Genomic DNA, 17,787 nt, shown 5'->3' with positions numbered 1-17,787 from the left:
TAGAAAATAAATATTTTGGGTACCAAAGAAACATTCCAGTGAAACTTAGATGAATAATAATAGCTAGTTTTGTATGTGAATGTATAACCCTGGAAATATACTTTCATTCAAAGACTTCTTAAACTGTGGAAAACACTTTAGGAAGGGATAATTAAGTTGTACTGTGTTTATAAAGTTCAGACTGCTTTTCTAAGTAATATGGGAACTAATTTGTAATGCCAAGGGAGGAGTCTGCAAAAAACAAAACAGTGATGATTTCTGTGTAATTTATTTCTTCCAAAGCTAATAGTTACTGTCTTAGGACGTAACTGGAAATGTTGAATGACACAACAGGACTCTGGGTACCATTGCTCACCTCCCCCAGCTCAATTCTGTAGCAAGTGGGAGTTGGCTAGGAGAGAAAAGAAGATACGCTGGCACCACTGTGGAGCTTACTCTACTTTCCATATGTGCAAACGTGTCATTTCCCCCGTGAATCTGTCACGTTCTCAAGGGTAGGGCTCTGACTCCTAAGGTCCAGGACAGGACCTTGTGTATTGCATACTGCAGGCACCATGAAATGAGACATCAAAGAAGTTAATATGTCTGAGATCTGTTTAGCAAGCCACGCCAATTTTAGATAACTAATTTTCTAGATTCCCTAGCATTAGGGGGCCTTTAAGAACTGACTTTTCTCTTTCTGAAAAATTCTGTACCTCCCTGACAGCTATGGGTATGAGATTGTTGGTTGAATGATTTCAGTGGATGAACGCAACCTTCTCCCGACTCTCTGTGAAAGCAAAAGGGTAAAGAGGAGGGGCCTTGCTGCCTGTGCCCATTTATGATGGGGACGGGAAAAACTCCTAGCCTGGGCTTCTCTTCTGCTTGTCCATGCCCCTGCTCTGCCATGTTTCTAAATTCATGCCATAAAGTGAGCTTGAAAGAGAGGAAGTGCAGGGTGGGCATGGGAGAGAGGAAGCAGGCTGGTACTGGGGTTAGGGTCAAGTAAATATATAATATTAACAAATGACAATATTTATGGAATAGCAAGCATTTGCCAAACACTCTTCGAGGCATTTTACCTTTATTAGTTCTATTCCGCATGACAGTCTCTCAAGGTAGAAGTCATTGGGCCTATTTTACAGACAGAGAAACTGAGACCCAGAGAGATTAATTGACCTGGCCAAGTTCATCCCGATGGAAAGTGGCAGACAGAACCCAGATCTAGGTCTATGTCCTCTGGCTCAAAGGATCCTGCTCTTTGAGGGCCACCGTTTTGAGCACAGCCGACCAATTTTCCTCTTTGCTTGTGCAGAGGGTTAAAGAGAGAGAGAGGAATAGAATAGAGGAAGTTCCTCTCTCCTCCAGGGAAGTTGCACTGCTCTTGCACATGGGGTAATAGAGTTCACAGCGTGCTAGTAAATGAGATCATGGGTAGAAAGCCCTTGGACCTCCTTAGAAGTAAGTGACTATCAAAAGTCCAAGCCGTTTGTATTACTCTAGCAGGTATGTGATTTCAAATGGACAGAGAGCACAGTTTGTCTTCTGTTCAAATTGGCATCCCCTCATGCCATTCTGGGAATTAGTTCAGAACTGACTACAGGAAGCATAAATCACCTTTGCTACCCAGTACTATTTCCTAGCAGGCCCATATTTTCCCAGGAGGTTCTTTCTCTGTAGTAGATAAAAGTTTGCCTTCATTTCATGTGATCTCATTTCATTTTTCTCTTCAGTAGATACCAACCAACGTCCATCATTCTGGGCAAAGCGGGATCCTGTCCCATGTACCTAAATTCCAGGTGGTCCTACTGGAGTCTCACTTTTTCCATTGAATGCCTCCACCACGCCTATTGTTATAAGGGGACTCATTCTCATTGAAAGGAAAAGCACATTCTGAATATGTAACAATAACCTGCATGCAGCTCTCTGATTATAAATATCAAGTGTTATAAAAGCCCCATCAGTGTAGTGATCAAAGGCATGAGGGACTCACTGCTGAAGCAGCAGGTGACCCAGAACAATCGGAATAAAAGGAAATGCTGAGTAGACATGGGGTCCCAGGAAATTCACATTAAAGGTTTTTTCTGAGGTATTTCAGTTGAGCTTATAAAAGGATTTAACTAAGAGCCAGCGAAGCAGTTGATTTCACATTGAATGCTACCTGATAATTAAAAATACGGTTAAGATTTACTGATCAGTAATAATTCCCATTTTTCATCACTAATAAAGCTCAAAAGTGTTCATTATAAGAATCACTTACACTTCCAGAAGAAAGGTAAGAAAAACATTCCCATTATCACTTTCTTACAGAAAGATAGTTTTCTATGAACCTAAAGGGTGCAGGTCAAGGAGAGAAACCCAGAAAGAGCTGGTGACCAATTAGTCAAAGAAAGCATGTGTTTGGCCAATAAATTCCTTTTTCATTCTGAGAGTTAATAATTCAGGCTAGAGAACCATCAGCTACTTAGATTGAATGCACCTGTCATGGTCCCCAACAAAGTAAGTTTGGGGAGACATCTAACAGGACAACACTCTTCCCAATTTTTTAAAGATCATTAATTAACTTTTTTACTTTAAAATAAATTTGTCTTTCACAAAAACAATCCCAGAGCGTAAAATTCACTAAGGACGGCTTCATGTTAGCCCTAATCCAAGGGACTCTCTGAGAAACCAAAATGACAGTATAATGGCCACTTCACAAAATGAACACTGAGCATAGGGTAGAGTCAGATTCCAGCGAAATAGTAATACAGTGTAGAGCTGAATCCATGAATATAATTTAACCTAAAATGAAGCACAATGGCAGAAGTTCTTGTGTTCGCTTGAAAGAGGTAAGACTGTCTATATCACTGTTTAGTATCCATATCTTTAAGGTATATATTACTACTTAGTCACATTTTTACTAAAGTAAATACCAGCTATTATACCACCAACACTCTTCTGCCTGAAAATCTAAATCTGTTACTTTAAAAAATTTTCATTTCATTGCTTATGAGTAAATATCAATTACAAATTTTTCCTAATAAGTGAAGAAAATCATCAGGTTCTGTGCCGGTCGTTTGTCTATTTCTTCTCACATCCTCTCCTGGCACTTCGTGATCAGCTCTGGATTGTGGGCACCTGTATCTCTTGGGTCCCCAACTTTCTGGCTGCTGGTAAGGTTCAACCAATGGGAGGCACCAACAGAAGATTGGAGGGTGGGAGAAGGGAAAAGCCGGGATATCTCTTCCTGTTCCTTTCTGCTTTGGGTGGTGCCTTTAGCAACAGCCCTGCTTCCTTCCAGGTCTGGCTTCCTCAGACAGCCTCTCCCTGTGGAGGCAGGCTGGGAGTGTTGTCTTTGGCCCCAAGGCTCTGGGAATGATCATGACTTCCTGCTCTTGAAAATGTCTGAGTTGTCTCAGTGTCCCTTGTTTGGATTTTCAGTTCACCCATTATCTCTGTAGCTCATTCCCTGTATTAAATTCTCTGTTTGACACACCTAGAGTGCTTTCTGGTTAGACAGTGACTGATACAGTGTCACACTGGATTAACTCATAGTCTATTAATAATGCGTTTCACATCTCAGTGTCCATTAAGTCAGTGTGATCTGACCTTTTACCTAAGAGGTTTTGGGGTGGTTATTTTTCTTATCATCATCGTTATTCCTTACTCCATTACAGAGTCCCCTTACTTTTCTGAAAGAATGTGTCTTTTAGGTAAGAGAAATGTCCAGAGATGCTCTTATTTTAAAAATCATGAATCTAAAAGGTTGCCAACTTCTGCACTGAAAGTCTTAAAAGATTCCCTGTCTTCCAGATGAAGGGTCCCCAGAGGGCCATGGGCACTGTCTTCTTTTCCTTTCCTTGAGAACATCTGTCCCCATCGAGTGCAAAGCAGGCACTCTCAGCTCAGAGCAAGTTGGCTTCTGCTGTTAGCAACAGCAGCCCTTGGCACCCTTGGTGGCCAGATGCAGCCATGCTTATTCAGAAATAAAAGGAGAGCAAACATTTGCACTTCCTTCATGTCCAAGAAAGGGGAGGCTTTCCAAACAGCCGTTCAGGCAAACCCCAGGAATGAGCCATGATGCTGAAGTCATGGTCCTTTAAGCGATAATGAAATTAGACCACAGAAGAGCATAAGTGATATTTGTCAGCTGGTCATAGGGAACCATGGTCCACAAACAGCTTTAGTGACCATCAACAGGAGATCCATGCTGATCTGACAAAAACTAATATTCATAAAATGTGAGTGTGGCCTGTGAGTATATATCGTAATTTAGAAGAGATAAAGAAATCTTTATGAAAGACTAAAGCTTAGTACCTGATTCTTCTTGTTTTTTTGATTTTAGCCTCAGGCAGTGTAACGTTTCTGGGGGAAGTTTAGGTGTCCTTATACCAAGGGTAGGGGTCTCTTCATCTTAGGTTACCCTAAGGGCTCGGTCGATAACAGGCTGTGTGTCAGGCCATCTTCAGACCCAGGAGTGGGAGCCAGAACGTGTCCATAGGCTCCCAGGTAAGTGTCCCAGGCATGGGCTTTGGAGCCAGACAGGTTGAATTTGAAACTCTAACCATCGCCACCTCTGTGATCACAGATAAGTTACTTTACCTCTCTGAGCTCCACTTTCTTTTTCTGAAAAATGGAAATAATAATTACATCACAACATTGATGAGATATTAAATCAGATAATACATCAAAAATATTCATCATGGTTCCAGGCACAAAATTAGTGCTCAATCACACATGAGTTGGGGGTCTGGAAAGTTGGGCTCTACCCAGGGAAATGCTGAAGGCACCCCTTCGGGCTGGGTTCTGCAGAGTCTGAACTCTCCTTTCCTGTCTGTTTCTGGTACAAAGCTGCCACTATGTGAGAAGCTACAGTTAGCTGAATTCTAAGACATTTATGTCTCTCTAGGAAGGGTTCCTGGTTTGAGATACTTGTTCTGGACTTAATGTTCCTGTTTACTATACCAAAATTCAGTTGCATCTATGTTTAACTCTACTGCCAATTTTAGAGCACATGTGCTATTTATTCTTATTATCTTTTAAAGTACCTAAGCATTCATAACAACTGGGAAGGTCACTGTGAACTTAATGACTAGATGTAGAAGTCAGCACAGCTGGTCATTAACTGCCAGGAAATACCTGATTAGGAGAACATTATTTCTAGAAGGCTGATAGAGTTGTGCCTTCCCTGGCTTTTCTCTGTAACTCAGTATTGAATCCCGTGGCCTTCTTCCGAGGGTTTGGGGTTTCAAAGATAGTTCATTCATGACTTTTAGCAACTGGGAAAACAATAAATAGGAATATGGCCTTTAATCCTCAACACCTCATTAAGTCTGCATGAGGAAGGATGAACTTTCTAGAAGCTGCTGGAACTCGGGGAGCATAGAGATGCAGAGGAGCCCTCTCTGGGGGTGGAACTCCATTGCTGACTCTTTGAAGTGGCTGCAGGCAATAGTCCTACAAGTGAAGGAGGAGGGAAGAGGCCTTTTAGGTTTTATTTTCTGTTGCTTTTATCGCTTGGCTCTTTGGAAACAGAATGTTTTCCCTAAGAGTGTTTTCTCCTATATTCCTACCATTTCTCTTTCCTTCACCTGTTTTTAAGATTCCAAGTTCTAACCACGATTATCTTTCTCTGTCGTTTCAGCTTTGCTTTGTTTCCCTTAATTGGCCCAAGGAGTCCCTTCAGCTACAGGCTGAACAGTGGCCTCAGCTCTCCTTGACCCAGAGAACCAGGGTCCAGAACAGTTGAGGGACTTTCGTTTTGATATTGATATTAGTGAAGTTTTGATTGATATTGTCGGGCACTCACAGTGCTACAGAGTCGGCCGTTCCTTTAGAAACCTCCACATCCTTCACACAATTGAAGGTGCACTTGGCTGCCATGTTGGCATCTTGCAATCCCACTAACAGCCTTTTACTGTAGACAGACCATCTACAGCAGCATCTAAAAGTGCCTCCCGTGGGAGAAGCACACAGGGGAGCTAAGAGAAGGCCAAATGCTTTGTTCTCTCACTCTAATTGCAGCTAAGTCAAGTCACTGATTGTTTACAGAAGCCGTGGGCTTTCTCCCTTTGACTACGTTTCCACCCGATGGTCTAGTGACAGCAGCAGACACTGAAAATACATGCAAAGCAGAGCTCTTCTCAATTCTCTGACAGGTGTGACATGAAAGATATGGAACGTTTCGTTGTCAGTATTATTAATGAAATCTAGCATTTAGACTTCTCTTTAAACTTGCAGACCAGAGCCATGCACTGTCTAAAGGTACTTGTCAAAGATCTGTCCTGTGCTGTGGAGGTGATGCTACACTGAGATGAGTTTTCATCTTAAAAGGAAATGTAGCTTTCTTTAATTTTCTATAATTTATCTCATCTCCTGCTTGGGGCCCCCATCCTTCTGTGGATGGAGGAAAGACTGCCCTTGAGAGGTAAATGGATTTCTTTCCTATAAAAGAATATGTTGGGGTTAATTCAGTTTCTCTCAGGTAAATGTTTAGGCTTTTAGGGTTTCTCTTTTCCTTCTCCTTGCCAGGGTGGCATCTGGGTGTACAGAGAAGACTCCATGACCTCATATCATCACAGTGTCCTCCTCTGCGTCTCATTGGCCAGAGGGCAGTGTCTTTCTGACCTTGCCACGGAGGCAAGGGTCCACACTGGCATCTTCACTGAGGGGAACACAACCTTTCCCTCGGTGTGACCAAAACTCTTGCCCTTGGCACTAGATGGCTCTCCTCTGAATCTCAGAGCCACATCTTCCATCCAATTCCTAGATGAGCCGACCTCCCTGCAGCACCTGCTCCAAAGACACTTCACTGTCCAGCAGGCTTGTCCTGGCAGGTCCACTTCTCCTCAACTCTACAAACTGTCTTCTCTCCTACTGGGAACCATCAGGAATTTCACTAAAATTGGCAGTAGAGTTCGAGAACGGATGATGATGAGAATTTTGAACTGAAACATTAAATCCAGAACGAGTATTTCAAACAAGAAAACTTTCTTAGAGACACATAAATGTCTTAGAATGTGCCCATTTGTAGCTGCATTCTGGAGGTCTGAGAAGCACTTAGAGTCCATGGTGTGCGCCCCACATCCGTGGGACACTTTGGAATTACTAGGGCATCCATGGCAAAACATGACAAGTGTCTTTGGCTTAGAGAAACAGAACATTCTATTCTACAGGGGGATTGGGGAGAGACACAGGACACCAGCTCCAGTCCTGTCTATGATAAGATTTTTCCCTTTGTCATTTTTGGACCTACTGGATGGATATGGCACTTACATGATGACATTTAATATTTTTGCTACCTGTGAAAGTATTAGATAAAATGATATCGAAGCCCACAACTCTGGGATTCCCCCACACCTGCAGCCAACTCCCCCCTTCCCCCCCAGCCAGCCAGGGCTGTAGCTGAAGGAAGAAGCTCCACGCTGGTCTCTAACCTCTTCTGTAGCTCTTCCTCTTCTCTCCTTTCCCTATGTTCAAGGCTAGAAAAACTCTTCATTCTTTCCAAGGTGAGATGGAAACTTCCTTTGGCCAATCTCTATCATCCAAGTGGGTTAGGTATCCCCTTGATATGCAAAAGAGATATTTTGGAGCCTAGAAACCATTTCTCTGTTAACAAACTCTAGTTCCCAAGACATTATGTATCCTGTTATACCCTAAAGAAAAGTCTCATTTGAAACTAAATCTGAGCAATGGCTGCCTTATTCTAGGTGGAGTTGCCCATTTCCAGGGTCCACCCATTTCCTGAAACAGGAAATACAGCAGTAGAAAGCCTGGGAAACCCCAGGACATTAGGATTTTTGAGGGGAGCAAAGAATGCAATTCTTTTTTAAAGATCTAAATTTCAAAAACAAAACTTTAAAACTTTTAGAGGAAACTATAAAGAGAATATTGTTGTGATATTGGAGTAGGAAAAGATTGCTTAAATAAGATCCCCCAAACCATAACAAAAAGGAAACTTTGATATTATAAACAGGTTGAGGTAGGAGGTGGGACACAGGAGGAGAGGCTGTCCTTGGAGAGAGGTATCAGTTCACTGCATTATGACCCCTATCAGGGATGCTTCCTTCTCACTCTAAGTCAAATGGAGTATCTTTGGTCAGGGAGAGCTAAGGGGACCACTTGGATAATCTGATGTGTTTCCTATTGAATTTGATGGGAACAAGGGGCTGGTGTTTGATTTATGTCTATGAAATTAAAATATTTAGAAAGGCTATGGCAAGAGTGGGGAGACGTGACAGCATTAAGAGCAAGCAATGGTCCCCAGTAAAGAAAGCTTGTGTGGATGCCCCAGGCCTGGGGGCTGGAGTTTTCAGCCATCACTGTGCATCAAATGAATTGCAGCTAGAGGTTTCCCTTGGGAACGCTCAGAGGAACCCAGCAATGTGTCCCATGTGTTACAAGCTCACATTCAAGTCACCATCACTGGATTACATTTGTGCTGATCAACTAATAGTGCTTTTGTTTCTTATCGTTACTCTCTGTCCCCACCTCCCCCACTTCTAACCAAGGATGTGTCAGAAACTGAGGCTAGGGACCTGGGGTGTGAGGGCAGAAGAGACGAGTTGAGGAAAGAAATGCTTACAATACCTCTTTTCCTCTAAGGCAAGCTTCCCAGCCTAAACAGATAAAGTAACAGGGAATCTCAAATTCAAAGACAATCAAATAAACAAGAACCACCAACCACCAAAAATAGGGGCATAAAATAAAGTCTAGAAGAACTAAAGCCTAGAGAAATAGAGTGAATAGTGAGAGTGTGTCTTAGTTTGGATTCCCCCAGAAGCAGAGCCAGAGACAAGGATTCAAAGGCAAGTAATTCACTGTGAGATGAAGGAAAGAGCAAGAGGAGAGAGAAGTGAAACAGGCACAGAATGGTGGTCAATAAAGGGAATGACATCAAGCCATCAAGCACTGTGGTAACTGGAACTTAGTTCCACTGTGGAAACTGGATCCAGTGTCAAACACATGAGTCAGAGTGACCCAACCTGAGCGTGAGGGAACTCGGGGTAATTGCACACCAACTGACCAACTCCCACCAGTGATTGGTTGAAAGCTGCTCCCAGAGTTAATTCCCCAATTCCTTCAGCCTACAATTTTGGCAACAGTGTGGGTTTCAGAGGCAAGAGAAAGCCATTAGGCAAAGAAACGCAGTGTTGGCAATTGACTTGTGTGCATGTCTATGTTAAGAATGAGGAGATATACCTAGGCACCGAGACAGAGCCTACTACAGAGGGATATAGATGACTTTTACAATAAATTAATATCCTCAGAAAGATGTCAGAAGAAATTGCATTCACTAGTAAAAAAAAGTCAAGTAGAGAATTTGGAAATAAAGGAATAACACACACACACACACACACACACACACAAATAAATGAAGAGTAAATTAGTGTAATGATTAAATTGAAGCATTTTTCCAGAAAATATTGGAAATGCACAAAGACTTAGAAAACATGAAACAAAAGTTAAAGCATGGATCCAAAATATCCATTTCTTCTAGAAAAAGGGAATAGAGATAATGTGGGAGAAAAATCACACACAAAGCAAGATAAGAAAATGGTATTGCTGAAAAAAGAAGCAAGTTCTTAGACGTCCTACCAAGGGCTAAGAAGGATAATGTTACAAAGACAAACATCTGAACATGGAGCTTTCACAGTGGAAAGTTCTTAAACATGCCTATGTACATGGGAAAATATGGCACAAGTTAAACTGAATGTTCTCGTTAGTAAGGAAAGAAAATCTGTTATTTGAACACAATATTGTTGTGATTACCCAACGATTTAGAAAATAATAGCCAGACCTCTATCTCACACCAAACCTCAAAATAAGTTGCAGATGAAATAAATGTTTAAATTAAAAACTTTAAAAAATCTATAAAAGCAAGAGAATAAAATTATAGGAGTTTTGCCTCACATTTACCATCAACTGACTTCAACAATGGTATGAAGACTCTTCTGTGGGGAAAATATAATCTTTTCAGCAAATGCTGCTGGGACAACTGGATATCTACATGCAAAAGAATGAATGTGGACACTTATTTCAAAGCGTGTGCAAAAATTAACTCAAAATGGGTCAAAGATCTAAATGTAGGGGCTAAAACTATAGAACTCTTAAAGGAAAACATAAGAGTAAATGTTTGTAATCTTGGATCTAGTGATGGAGTGTTAGACATGATGCTAAAAGCACAAGGAAACGGGAAAAAAATAGATAACTTGTTTTTCATGAAAATTAAAAACTTTTGTGCATCAAAGAGCACTATCAAGAAAGTAAAAAGACAATCCAGTGAATAGCAGAAAATATTTGCAAATCATATGTCTGATAAGGGACTTATATCTAGAATATGTAAAGAACTCTCACAACTCAATAATAAAAAACCATATATACAATGGAATATTACTCAGCCATAAAAAGAAACGAAACTGAGCTATTTGTAATGAGGTGGATAGACCTAGAGTCTGTCATACAGAGTGAAGTTAGTCAGAAAGAGAAAGACAAATACCGTATGCTAACACATATATACGGAATTTAAAAAAAAAAAAAAAAAGTCATGAAGGACCTAGGGGCAAAACGGGAATAAAGACACAGACCTACTTGAGAATGGACTTGAGGATATGGGGAGGGGGAAGGGTAAGCTGTGACAAAGCGAAAGAGAGGCATGGACATATATACACTACCAAACGTAAGGTAGATAGATAGTGGGAAGCAGCCGCAGAGCACAGGGAGATCAGCTCGGTGCTTTGTGACTGCCTGGAGGGGTGGGATGGGGAGGGTGGGAGGGAGGGAGATGCATGAGGGAAGGGATGTGGGAACAGATGTATATGTATGACTGATTCACTTTGTTATAAAGCAGAAACTAATTTAAAAAATAAATAAACTTTACAAAAAAAAAAAAAAAACCAAATAACCCAGTTTAAAAATGGGCAAAGGATTCAATAGATATTTCTTCAAAGAAGATACCTAAAGGACCAAAAACCACGTGAAAAAAATGCTTAACATGATTAGTCATTGTGGAAATGCAAATCAAAACTACAATGAGATACTACTTCACACCCACTAGGATCAAAAAGTCAGATAATAGCAAGTATTAGAGAGGATGTGGAGAAACTGGAACCCTCATAAACTGCCGGTGGGGACACGAAGTGGAGAAGCCACTTTGGAAAACAGCCTGGCAGTTTCTCCAAAAGTTAAACATAGAGTTATCATTTGACTCAAAAATTCCATTCCTAGGTAAAGACCCAAAAATATTTTTAAAAATACGTCCGTGCAAAAACTTATACACGAATGTTCATAGCAGCATTATTGATAATAACAAAAGATAGGAACAACCCTAATGTCCATCAACTGATGAATGCCCAAGTAAATGTGGTCTATCCATACAATGGAATATTATTCAGCCATAAAAGGATATAAAGAATTTATACATGCTGCAACATGGATGAACTTTAAAAACATTATGCTAAGTGAAAGAAGCCAGTTACAAAAGACCACATGTTGTATAATTCCATTTGTATGAAATGCCCATGATAGACAAATCCATAGAGACAAAAAGTAGATCAGTGGTTGTCTTGGGCTGGTGGGGATAGGAGGATTGGGGGATGACAGCTAAAGCATACGGGGCTTCTTTTTAAGGTGATGAAAGTTCTAAAATCGATTGTGTTGATGATTGTGCAACTCTGCAAATATAATAAAAACCACTGAATTGTACACTTTAATGGGCTAGTTGTAGTGTGTGTGAATTATATCTCAATGATTTTTTACAAAATAAAAGTATTTCTGTAATCTTGAAGTATATAAGGCTTTGCTAAGCACACAAACTGCAGAAGTTAAAAGAACAGATTGATAAATCAACATTCAAAATCTATATTTGGCAAAAGATACGGTAAAGTTTTAAAAAAAAAAAAAGAAGTGACAGGCTGGGAGAAAATAGTTGCGGCATATATATCAGACGAAGAATCAATATCCAGAATATGCAGAGAGCTTCTACAAACATCAAGAAAACACACACACAATTGATAAGTTACAGTGAGTATTGGAGGGGAGGGCGGTGAGGACAAAGTGAGAACTGCAATGCACATGCCCCTACCTCCCTGGAGGTGTGGAGGGAGGGGCATGTCCCAGCCGGAGGAGGAGGAGCTGCAGGACAGAGCAGTTTAAGCTGAATGAAGAATTATGTGCTTATGAGGCTGGACTGGACATTTCAGTTCCTGAAACAAGATTGCTCCTGTGATTGAAAGAGAAAGACTTTTACTTTCTGTTAGTCATTGGAAACACAAAAGGATTTGTCTGAGATTTCATACAAAAAGTGAGGAAGAGGAAGAAAAAGTGAAAAAGTCTGAGTCCTCGTTTTGAATAGGAAGTTGTGAGAATGAATAAAGTTGTTTTTTGCTTAGTCAAGGTACTGGGTATAAACATGTGGAAAAAATATATATATAAAAATATAAAATATAAAATATATATATGTATAAAACATACATATATATATATATTCATCCACCAAATTGGACAAAATTTTAAACATTTAGCAAGGGTGTGGGAAAATTGATGTTTTTGTACTAGGTGGTAATATAATTTGGTGAATACTTTTTGGAAGGCAGTTTGAGAGTCCCCATCAAAATGAAAACTTCTTATTCCCTTTAAACCAGCAAGTCCAAGTATGCATATAGCAGCAATGTTATTGCAAAAGTAGAATGTGAAAAAACTGAACTTCTATAAAGAAGAGAACAGCAGATGAATTTGGGGGACATTCACACAGCGAAAACAAAGAACGAGGGAGACGCATTCGTACCAACATTGAACAATCTCTTAGGCACACTGTTGGGTGAAAAACAATGACAGTTTCAGGAAAATACATATAAAATGGTTTCATTTCATTTTTAACTGCCTGTGTATCAAAAAAGTCTTGAAAAATACATAAAATGTTACAAGTGATTTTTCTGGGGAGAAGAATGCTGAGAGTGAAGGGAAACTTTCATTTCATCTTCCATTTTGGCACAGCTCGGCAGAAATATAATGAGAGGCATGTAAGTGAACCACATAATTAAATTTAAAATTTCTAGTCGTCACATTTTAAGAAGTAAAAAAGAAACAGATGGCATTAATTTTAATAGTACATATTTTTAATCTGATACATCCAAAATATTATCACTTTAACATATAATCAGCATAAAATTATTATTAATGTCATGTTTTACCATCTTGTTTTTATCCAAAGTCTTTGAAATCCAGGTGTATTTCAGGCTGACAAACAGCACATCTCCATTTGGAGCTGCCACGTTTCATGTGCTCAAGAGCCACATGTGGCTATCGGCCTCCGTACTGCATAGTGCAGTTCTGTATTTTATGTACTTCTGCCTTGTTTTGAACTTTTTATGACTGTATTTCTGTGGTTTTTAAAATTATTTTAAAAATACAAAGAATCAGAACCTTTAAACTATTCCTAAGGAGGAAAGCAAAAAAGAAAGAAAGAAAAAATGGAAACTCCTGAATATCACCCACTTTGTGCCCATCATTTACTGGAAGTCCGGCTGCTGCTTCCTTCTGAGCTCTGGATCATTGCTATCGATGTGGGTGACCTGACAAAGTTTGGAGTTGGGTGGGAGAGGTAGAGGAGCCGGAATGAGGTTCTTGTCTTGTGGGACCGTGACCCGTTGACAAGTGGCTCCCAAGGGGGTGGGGCAGCTCTCGCCAGTGTCAGGGGTCTCGACCTCCTCTGCCCGGGCAGTAATCAAATCACCGATATCTGGTTGCTGGCCTCCTTCAAGCATGTGAACAAGTGATTATTTCTGGAACCCACATAACCTTAATCCCCCTGCTGCCGTCTGACCCTTTCAACTTGTCCAGTTGTCCCTGCCTTCGCTCCTCTTTATATGCTGACACACGGACTTCAACCTGCCTCTTAGCTTTCTTCTGGCAGAGAATGTATTTCCAGTTCCTCTAGACTTTCCAGTACAGGTTTGCATTCCCTTCCAATGGGCCCTTCCCAAGTTTTTCACACCTCGTTTTAGTGCAAAGCCCCAGCATCTAATTAGTGGACTTGCAAGATTAACTTGTGATTCTTATAGTCTCTGCCCTGGTTTATACATGATGGCATTTTCCTCACTTTGTGCTTTTGGTTGTTTGGGTTTTTTTTCTCCCACACACAGCGGCATTTGATTCCACCAGCTGTTCCTATATCGCGTTTGTAAGGAAAGTTCAGAAATGAGAGTTCTTCCTCTGTCCATAGGCTAATTGACTCCCCTGGCAGAAATAAGATAAATTATCCTTCACTCCTTTAAAACTCCGACATGACAGAAGTGGGAAGTAAAATTTGAGAGAGGCCCAGGATAACGATTCAGATTAGAGGGAAATTCCCTGATTTGAACAATACATGTGAGAGACCTGAGGAATGTTAAGCCAAATACTATTTTTCATTGTGGATACATGATCCTGTAAGTTGGTTCAGACCCTCAACCTCTCCTAAGTCCCTGGGTTTGGGTTAGGCACCTCTCCTGTGGATTTCCACTCTGTCTTGGGCCTTAAGTGCTGAATCTTAATTGACTGTTTACTGTATTTACTTCTCCTGGGGTTTGGGGCTCACTTAACAAAATGCACTGAGGCCAGATTTTGGTCTAGAGTAGAGATGGTTAAAGGTAAGAGTCCCTTTGAAATAGCCTGTTCCATCAAGACTTAATGATAAATAGACGCATTGTATTTGAAAAGAAGGTGGAGAATCATGCTCATCGCCTGCCTGACCATCCAAAGGACTCCAGAAGTTTCTTTGGCTGCATATCGAGAAGCACAGAAATTAAACATTTCATGTTGTACTCTATGAGTTGAGACTCGATCAAACGTTAATAACAATACTGTTCCTCCTACAACAATTAATAATAAAGCCAGTTAAACTTGTGTAAATATTCCACTGGGCTCTTAGCTCCTTGAAGACAGCAACTCTTTCAGGTGCTCTGTTGACCAGTGTTCCTGCATGATGCCTGGAAGGTAGTCAGTGCTCACCACCAAGTGAGATTGTTGAACACGTGAGATGGATTAAATGAAATCACATTAGGCAATGAAACCATTCCTTTTTTTAAGAATCCTATTTCTAGGCAGTCGAATGCCACTTGATACATTTGATAGTTTTACTCATCTGGTTGTAATGTTTTTTTTTCCAGGTGCAGAAAGTAAAACTAATAATTGGTATATATGTCCATTCACTTTTTTTTTTTTGCCAAAACATTAGGAGGATATGTGATATTTACACTTGTGAAACTTGCTGCATATTTCTGTGTTGCTATTTTCAACTAATGTTTTATAACAATAATTACTAATAATGTTAATGCTTTGTACTCATGTAGCAATTTCCATCAAAGAATTTCAAAAGCTTTCAAGTCAAGGTATTTCCAAGAGCAAATTCATATTATATTATACAGTCTTACTTATTTCAAGAGTGCTTGCAGATATTGTTCATTTCTTTCCAATTTCATTTATTTTAAATCCTGTTTCTTCTCTTCACAGTTCAATAATCTGTCACCTTTTCAAGCACTCCTCCCACCCCACACCTCAGTACACATTACACTGTGTTTTAGGCTAGTCAGATATTTCTTACTAAATACTAGTTTGAAAATGGCTCTTCAGAAGCAGATGATCATTTCAAATGCAAATACCAATTTACATTCCAAATGATGCAGATGTTGCCCAGGAATCAAGAAGTAAGGTCCATTACACCTACTGGATACAGACCTACAGTTGTGATTAAATCTTGGAAACAAAGCTGCTATTAGTATAAAGTAGAAACTCTAATTTTAGAAGCTCTTTTATTTCCAGTGCATGATCTCAAGTAAGGACTTCTGATCAACTGAAACTGGAAATATGATCCAGTGGGCCCTTAATAATGATCAAGATGTATATTTTTACATTTTATAATGAGTTTACTTTTCCACACTATATACATATATATATACTCAGATATATATATGAATAAAAAGTATGATTCTCTAGAAGACTCCAGCTGGATCTCAAACCAGCTTGGCTCTTTCTATATTTACTCAAGTTGGAATATGAAAGAGATTTGGAACAGAAATGATCATTTGCATATTAAGTGTTATTTTATGTTAGTATCTGTGGGATTTACTTATCCTATGCACATATAGGGTAGGAGAGAGATTAGTTAAATGACTGATAATGGTATTTTTTACTGTGACAATAAATCACATCAAAGCATGTTGTGCTTAAGTAGCCTTTAAAAGCAATGTCTCTGCTCTAAAAGTTGCAATAACTTTGAGTAAAAACATTTGAATGAGAAAAGAAAAATGCAGTCAATTTATTCATATGGTTTACTTGAACAATGCCAAAATACTTGAATAATCGGAAATGTTTGGGTGACTAATTGCCTGAAGTAGTTGAAGTAGTGAGTCTTCCATACCAAGTGTTTTATTCTTATTACTATTAGGATTATTAGCTACAATTCATATTCCTCTTTTGAAGTCTGGCAGACTGTAATTGAATGTAGTTTTTCTTAATTTTCAGAATCTAAATTTTCACCTTTAGAAATATTATTTCAAGAGAGGAAAGAAGAGGTAAATTATTCAGATGGCATATTTATTCAATAATGATGAGAATAAAACACTTTTATTGAGGGACCAGTCTAGTTATTTACACATCTGCATTGATGTATTAATGCTATAGAGACTCACACATTCACATCTATGAAGGGGTGTGCCATTATGAATTATCTGGTTTTATGAATTAGCTTGTAAAAGTAATGCAATTGCTATCGAGGCTATAATGCCTCACAGAATTTACTTTGCTTGTTTGTTTTGACAAGTGAGGTTTAGTTTTATGATAATATTTCAGAGCACACAAGTAAATGCCCTGTAGTCTGTTTTATAAAGGTAATGAAGCCTTAGTGATCTGCAATCTTACTGCTGCTTCTAGATATTAAATCTTTGCTTGAAAGTAGAGTGAGGCTGTTGGCATGTTCACTGAGAATTCTTAGGGCAGGCGAAAACGGTTAAGTATCCCCACCATAGATATTGTTTCTGTAAATCTACCCTGATCATTACCTTGCTGTGTTAAAGTAAGTATTTCAAGAACACTATTTGGAAGGTTGATTATCTTACTTAACAATAACGACACATTTTTTTTAGAGTACCAACTGTTGCAGGCATAGTCAGGCGCTGGGGTGCAGCAGTGAACAAAAAAAGAAGTACTTCCCTTGTGGAGCTTACATTCTAGTGGAAGAGGACCTCCAAAGAAAACAATGAAAATGCAGAGTCCAGGACATAGCCATTCTTACTTGGGCTGCTTCTAAATGGCATCCCTAATCCATACTTCACACAGAACAAGAGCATCTACCTAAGACAGAAATCAGATCTTGTCACTTCTCTAATTATGTCAAAAAAAAAAAAAAAAAAAAGAAAGGAAGAGGGAAGGAAGGAAGAAAGAAAGAAAGAAATTCCTAAACTTATTGCCTAGAAGCCTGGTCTTACTTATGCTGTTCCTTTTGGCCACAGTGTTCTTTGCTTCATTTCATTGTACAACCAGCTCTTTCTCATATTTTCAGACTCCACTGAAATGTTACCATCTCAAAGAAGCCTTATCTGACTACCTTATTCGAAGTGGTTCCCCCACCACATCATTCTCTATTTTACCCTTGTTTGGTTTCCTTCATAGCGCCAACACCATTTATCATTATTTTGTATGTTTCTTTATTTGTGTTTTTGTATGTTTCCCCAATAAGATGCAAACCCTACAGGTAAGATGCTTGTCTTGTTCATCATTCTAGCCCTAGTGCTGGCACTGTGCAGACACATACTAGGTGCTCAGTAAAGTTCTGAGTGACAGATTCTGACT

Source organism: Mesoplodon bidens (assembly GCF_964165515.1).
Source record: "Mesoplodon bidens genome assembly, chromosome: 12".
Taxonomy (NCBI): Eukaryota; Metazoa; Chordata; class Mammalia; order Artiodactyla; family Ziphiidae; genus Mesoplodon; species Mesoplodon bidens.
The sequence above is the reverse complement of the archived record's forward strand: the minus strand, read 5'-3'. Positions refer to the sequence as shown.